Source organism: Solenopsis invicta, chromosome 8, assembly GCF_016802725.1.
Source record: "Solenopsis invicta isolate M01_SB chromosome 8, UNIL_Sinv_3.0, whole genome shotgun sequence".
NCBI lineage: Eukaryota > Metazoa > Arthropoda > Insecta > Hymenoptera > Formicidae > Solenopsis > Solenopsis invicta.
Window position 1 is genome coordinate 14,700,425 of NC_052671.1, and position 7,687 is coordinate 14,708,111.

The following is a 7,687-nucleotide window of genomic DNA, read 5'->3' on the forward strand; positions in this document are numbered from 1 at the left end:
TTATTGAGAAAATGTAAAACCTTGTTTTATCCCCAAAATAATTAGCTGCTAATTATCGCTCACAGATGATATTTTTGCGATTATTTTCTGATTGTTTAATAATTTTCTATTTCTTGTAGGAGTGACTAGTCAGTAAATAAATTAACATATTGGCTTTGTTGTCGAAAAGTAATATTACAATTACTTAAGTAATTTAAAGCGTAATTTAATTAAGAGTAAATTAAACTAGTATAACTTATCTAAACATTATTTAAATTTATGCAGCTTTAATACAGAAATTGCCTAAAAAAATGTAGGAGAATAAATATGATGTTGTATATATATATATATATATATATATATATATATATCAAATTACAGCTACATGATAATTAGTAATATTCAAGTTATAGCCGCAAGATAATTTAGAAGTACACTCCTTATGTAAAAATATTATTAAATTCAAGAAGATACTGTGAGAAATTATTGGAAAACAATTTATCTTGAAAATTGTACGTTAATCCAAATAGTCTTTTTAGCTATTCTAATACTTTTTTACATAGGTATTCGTTGATTAATTCGTAAAATTGTTTTACATTTCTTATCGATACGAAGCAAATAATATAACACGTGGAAGAGAGCCTGTTTACGTCTTATTCCATCAGATTAGAGGCGTGATTGTTTGCAGTCCATTGATGCCCATTGTTTTAAAGTTCAAAACAAGTTCCACGGTGAAGTCTATATTAAGTGAACCTGCACATATACATACACAAATACAGGGTGTTCATTAATGCTTGTCCCCATGTTTTATCATAAGAGCACGCATTTATTATTTCTAATATAATAATGTGTTAAAAATACATATCCGTCGGTAAATCATGCTCCTATGGTAAAAAGTGGGTACAACCATTAATGAGCACCCTGTATATAAGGATGTTAAAACACTACAACTTATGCTCTCGTGGGTCGATAGAGCAAGTCATACTGAGAAGAAAAATCCTTTACTATTTTTTATTATTTGCAATAATTATCGAAATAAAAATTAGTAAAGTTTGTCAAATGAGCGCTTATTTTTCCTACCCACCGCGCGCGGGAATCGCCCGTCCGTCGCCAAACCATTGGTTGCCGCGGCAGGCGGTGCAGTAAGGTGCAGTGATCATTAGCTTTTGGTAAATCGACGATGATCTTCACGTGTTTAATATCTTCTTAACGGCAGTAGTCTTCAAATTCGTTGAAAGTGAATACTGTCCCTCGTTTGGAAATGATACAGTTGGGATTTTAATGTAACCATTAGTTTTTGGTAAATCAACGATGATCTTCATGTGTTTAATATCTTCCTTATGGCAGGAGTCTTCGAATTCGTTGGAAGTGAATACTGTCCCTCGATCGGAAATGACACAGGTGGGATTTTCAAATACACTTTTCTGCAGTTTTAATTTTTCCATAAATTCCTTTGTGATTGTATACTTCACTGGATAAACCATAAAAATTCTGTAAAGGCGTCGATTACCGCCAGAATGTGCTTATAACTTTTCCTCGTAGACTAGAGAGATCCTAAATGATCAATATAGTAAGTATGAAGTGGTATTTTTTTAGTCAGTGGATGCGAAAAACCTTCTTTTTTCCCACCTTCCATGTTGATGAGAATACATTTTAAGCAGTTAACGATACACTTATCTACCTTTTCATGTAAATTAGAGGTGTAAAAATCCTTGTTTGAGATGTTTTTCAGACCTCTCGACTACGAAATGACCTTTTTCATAACTACGTCTTATGATCGACTTGCATTGATTTTGGCTGTACTAATATAAATGAGTCATAGGCTTTATCTACTTAAACTAAATCGTTGCGCATGTGGTAGTCTTCATAAAGAGCGTTTGCCAAGTGTTGGTCGATCACTTGTATATCTTTGTTAGAGTCTGGAGTCTTCTTAAACTTTGGAGTAATGTCATGGCTAACGACATTCTTTACTGGGTGTCTTCCTTATAAAGTAAAAATAAAAATATTGTAAAAAAATTGTATATAGAAAATAAAAAATAAAAAAGTTTGAACACAACAATTTTAAAATATAAGATTTAAATGAAAAAGTCTTATCCTCGAGGATCGAACCTAACCGTGACAGTCAACGTCAACGTTTTAACGCCAGACGCTAAGCCACTGACATTTTATAATATTTTTTTATATGTATATATTTTTTTTTTCGAGAATGCCTGCGTATTGCAACTTACGGTTTTACCGTAATAAATGTGAGTGAATACTACATATCTATAAAATTTTATTCAAATCAGTGATGTTCACTGCCGGTTCTTCTTGCTAGTTGACTTCTGTTTCAGTGTACCACAATTATAACATCAAACTTCTTTCTTTTCCTCCGGTTTTGTTATCTAATTTGTGAGCACATATGTGACTTTGACAGCAATCGGTATTTTCGTCTTAATTTTTTCTTGTATTTTTAATTTTCAAACGTTTTTATACTTTTTGCTCAGTACAAAATACTTTTATTCACTGTATTGTTACTTATGCCATCTATAACATAGTGAATCATGTCGCATCTTTGATTTCACCTCTACTAGCGATCCCTCTCATGACTAAAAAATATATTTGCACTGATTCACATTATTTAATACTACTCTTATTTAGTAACTTGCATAAGTCGGCACTATTTATTTTATGATTGAATTCTTTCTTTAGCATTTTCTTTAATTTCTTCCAAAACATTATATCCTTTTCAGCCTGAATAAATAATTTTGCCACGCCTTTTAACATTTTCTTTGTAAATATTAATTTCTAAATGTCCGTCTAGTCAAACAGCTCCGCCCATTTATCCACATCCATTATCCAGCGTTCAACCGGATTTTTTCGTCTCCATCGCAGTATCTAATAAAATTCTCCACTTCTCTAAACGTCATCGTGAATTTAGTATTCTTTGTTTTGGAATTTACCTGTCGTTCGTCACCTTCAAGTTCAATTTTATTTGTTCGTAGATACAATCATCGTCCTGTTCATGTTTATCCTCTTTTTCGTGTTGGTTTCTTCGCTCTTCCTTCTTCGTCGTCTTCCGTCTTTATTCTTTGATTATTTCTTTTGTTTTGCATTTTGTCTTGTGTCCTCATATGAATCCTGTACTTGCGAATAGCTAATCTCCGTATTTGTCCTTTTGTCTGATTTTTCGACGACCTTAAGTGAATTAAGATCTATCAAGGTGTTACATCTGCGTTAACTCAAGTCCTTCTTTGTCCTTGAGTACTCGAGCGTCAAAGCACTACACACAGCGACTAAGTCTGCCGAATTAAAACTAACTTCTACGTACAGTAGCTTTGCTTTATACTCGACTGAGCCTTTACCAAATGAAAAGCCTGTAAACTCTCGAAGTCGTCTTTGATTATTACTGTCTCTGTATCGCTAAGAAACGACTTTATGCATTGCTTCAACCATCTTGTCCTGCACGATTTCAAGTTATTTGCTATTAACTTAATCTGATCAAGAGAGGGAAAGAGAGCATGTCCATCGCTATATCTAGTAATAATTCTCACTTGGGCATGATCTAATGCTGGTACTGGATTGAGTTTTTCACCTTTCTTCATTGCGCAAACATAGCAATAGCTTTTGAAATCTTCTATCGTTTTTATCTTCCACTTTCGTTGCTCTCTCGTAGCGGGTTTTGTGTACAAATATAACCGCTCTTCTTTTGACATTTTCACGCAGGCTACCCAGGACAAGGCCTCCATTTGTAGTATTTATTGTAATTATGACAATATTTATTACAAAAAATATATTTAATACACTTTATATGATTTGTGTAGAGTGTGAGTTCGAAACTCTTTGTTAATTGTCCAATTTCACATTTGCCTTGCCCAAGTCATACCAGTCTCTCATAGCGCCCTATTTTTCCAGCGCACGCACATCGGTATATAGGTATTACCAGAAGAAGCGACCAGCCGCACAATATAATATTTCCCTACGTTATTTTTGACTTTCTGTTAAATTTGCCAACTTGGACCAGGCCGAGGATCATCAACGTTTGTGTATGTGTGTGTACTTGCGTTATCCTGTTCAGTTACTGATTTGGTCATTATAGGTGTGGTATTTCTTGTAATGTATGGAAAATGTATTGTTGTTTCAGTCTCTTGCGAAAGTGTATGAGTCAGTTGTTCACTAGCACTTGCACTTGCAATGTCATGTGCGGTTCTTATATGTATTCCTTTATTACTCTCTTCAGCTGCTTGTTTTGTCATTACATCTGACTTATTCTTTGGCATACAAATTTCTGTATATATACTTTCATGACATATGCTTAAATGTTTTTTCAATTTTCTTGTTCCATGAAACATATTGAAATAGTGAATGCAATTTTCAACATTGCATTTTATTAGAGGAATTACTGTCTCGCATTTAAAATATGGTGATAGATCGAGACGCCTAATTTCTTCATCAATTTCACATCGGATTTTATCTATGCTGTATGTATGACAAGATAGTAAGTGATTCTCAAATAGTTTCAAAGTTGGATCATTGTAATAAGATTTACAAATAATGCATTTTGCAAAAGGATTTATAACTGGTTTGAAATATCGCCATACCAGGCTGTCGGAATTGCCCCATGGCAATTCTTCAAGATTTTGTTTGGTTTGCAAAATTGGATCAGTCGGTTGATTACTGGTACTTTGCACGCGCTCTTCTGCGGCTGTTGGCTGTGATGCTGTTCCATCTGAATTTCTTTGTGCATTTCTAATTGTAAGCTCCCTTCTAACATCATTTCTAACATGGTTGCACAAGTGATCTTCTAAGTAATCTATTCCGTTAAATATGTTGACAATGCAATTGTCAGTATATTTACATCTTGCCTCAGAATCTCCTACGTCGAATGCAAAACATATTCCTAAATTGGCACGTCTAATGCTTTCACGTATTTCCGTTATTACTTCTGGATGTTTACGGGTCAGATGTTTCTCTAAATTTTGAACTTGATCACTAAGGCAGAATTCTTGACATAAATTGCATTTTGCTACTGGTCGTTTCAGTTGGGTGAAATAATTCCACACTAAATTTTGGGACATTGTTATTTACTTCTTTAAATTAATTATTTTATGAGTACGCTGCTTTAAAGTGCCTTTATTCTTGCTAACTGCTGATTGACGCTATTAAGAGGTCATGTGATTGTTTATCTAATTTCAAGGCCAAAAAAGCAGATATTTTTTTAAATTATAAAACCATTGAAAACAATCATTAATACATTTAAATATATGTATTTTAAGAATAATTCAGTAATTTTTTTTACATTAAAATATCGAGAAATAAAGAAGATATGAACAATCTCTTAGAAACAATTCTTGTTAGAAGCGTTTTACAGTAACCAATCCAATATTGAGATAGTTATCTAAAATCAGAAAACCTGACACATTTTGTAATGTATAAGGTTATCTAGTTCCGATTGTTTATTTTTTCAAAAACATAATTTGACTAAATTGCCTATTAAAATTGAAGGTATAATTCTTCGACAAAAAATCGCTCGTTCTTTATCGATAAAAGAAATACGCAAAAGAAAAGAAAGCCACGATTGGACACTAGATTTTTTAGTATCAAAGAAACCTATAAAATATAGTTTCAAAGAAGTTGCTTGTTTCGAATCGCTGGCAGAATATCAGAAAAATTTCCGGTTTTTGTGAAAATAGTTTTTTGTCTAAAATTGCAGTTTTTTGTGTTGCGCATATGACATGCTACTTAATTTTACAGTATTATTGGAATAAGACACATTATATAAGCGCGGGAATTAATATTGAGCTAATATTTGTGCTTATATTTGGAATATTACGTCATTTGTGGTTTAATAATTACACTGAGCGACGTGGTTTTGTTGTTTGAATAAAATTTATCATTTCCCACGTATTTTTGCGCGCTGAGTACGACTTTGCCAAGCAAATCACTCCATCTTGTCAGATTTTTGAGAAAAGTAAAATTAAAGTGGTGAGGTAAAAATGATCACTTTTGACACTTTTAACCTCACTTTTCTCAAAAACCTGACGGTATAAAGCAATTTGCTTGCCGGATTCGTATTTAGGGCGCAAAATTATATAGAAAATGATGAATTTTATTCAAACAACAGAAAAAAAGTCTAAAAACGATGTTCTGTGTTATTAAGAAACGGTTGTAAAAACAAATATAATCCTAGTTTAAGACTAATTTAAGTTAAAATTTATGTTAATTTATTTGCGACAAATTTTGAATATTAGCAATTATCAAGAGGCATACGTTTCATTATACTTAAAAACTGCATTAATTCAGTTTTTACACATTTTTGCTTATTATTTCAGTTGTACTTATATTATCATAAACAGAAAAAAAATTTAAGGACAGAAATACGAAAACCAAACCAACAATAATCTAATTTTATACGGACTATTTTCTGGATACATTTCTCATTAACAAAGATTTTCAACTCTTGTTCGCTATATCCTGATCCGTCGAACTTCTGAAGTATAATTTTGTTTTAATTTTAGTTTACTTTTTCCTGTATATTGTTATGAATTTAATTATTTTAAATAATTTTCCCGATTTGCTGTTATCTTATGAACATGGTATTTAGACTATATATTTTTAATTTTTATTATATTAGCTTTAAAATATTAATTTAAATGAAAAATATCAGACAATCGAGCTGCCTTACGGATGGGAATATGGCGAAGTACGGACTTGAAAATAAGAGAGGTGAGCTAGGGTTAGGAAATTATATCGTAAAACAAGTAACTTTGATACTGATAACAAACCACTATAGTACAACACTTTCTGAATTTTTCCAATAAATTTTTCTATCCCTTGAGAAAAAAACCGAAAAATTATGTAGAAAAATCGAAAAAATTGGGTTTTTTTTCGAGCTCTTAAAATTACATTACAAAATTTTATTTTGATCGATGCAACGTTTCTCGAGATATATTAATTACCGATTTTGAAAATATAATTTTAAGAAAAACGAGTTTAATGCTTCATGTTATATTTCCAACAAAATGATATACAAATTTTGTAACTTACATGGATTCGTCTATTCTAGGGCCATATAGTAAGTCTTCCAAATCAGTTGCAGCCTCCAAATTTTTAGTTTGAACTTGTCGTCAATGTGCTCTTGCCTCTTGAGTCCTCTGCTGTGCCCCGAGATCCGAAATTTTGAAGCTCGTAATGATTTTTCTTTCAACTTATCTACGATCATTTAGACCATTACTCACTTAATACAATAACTTGAAACATTTTAAGAAGTACAGCACTACCTTTGGTAAATATACCGGCGACAATATGAGCAGCTGTTTTATTGCCGCTCGGAATGATTTTAGAATGCTGCGTTAAAATTTTCGAGTGCACCGCTCGACTGCTGATGTTATACTACTCTTAGTATCTGTCGATTTCATGGGAAGACCAAAAGGTCACTACACTTACAATTTCGTTTGGCTTTAAGTTATTTACTACCACAAATATAAACTGTACAGATATCAAGAGGTTGCGTCTCGCGCCAAGTCTAAGCGAAGCGAGTTGTAAACCGATCCTCTTTCACCCGAGCAGATTATCATATCTATATAGATATGTGATAATCTTGCATGTTTGGAAGTCGCTGTTGGATGAAAGAGGGTCGGTCTGCGACTCGCTTCGCTTAGACTTGGCGCGAAAACATACTACCCTTATACACTTGTTGAAGGGATTACTTTTGGGACTCGATTACTTG

The 7,687-nt window shown here is 32.7% G+C and overlaps 1 long non-coding RNA gene across 1 annotated transcript; it reads right to left on the bottom strand.

The window, feature by feature from the left end:
* Positions 1-582: 582 nt before the first annotated feature.
* LOC120358511 lies at positions 583-7,460 on the bottom strand. The gene is made up of 3 exons (XR_005575455.1): positions 7,239-7,460; positions 7,006-7,170; positions 583-732 (listed from the first exon to the last, which is right to left on the bottom strand). It is a non-coding gene; the product is annotated as an uncharacterized LOC120358511 (long non-coding RNA).
* Positions 7,461-7,687: the final 227 nt, after the last annotated feature.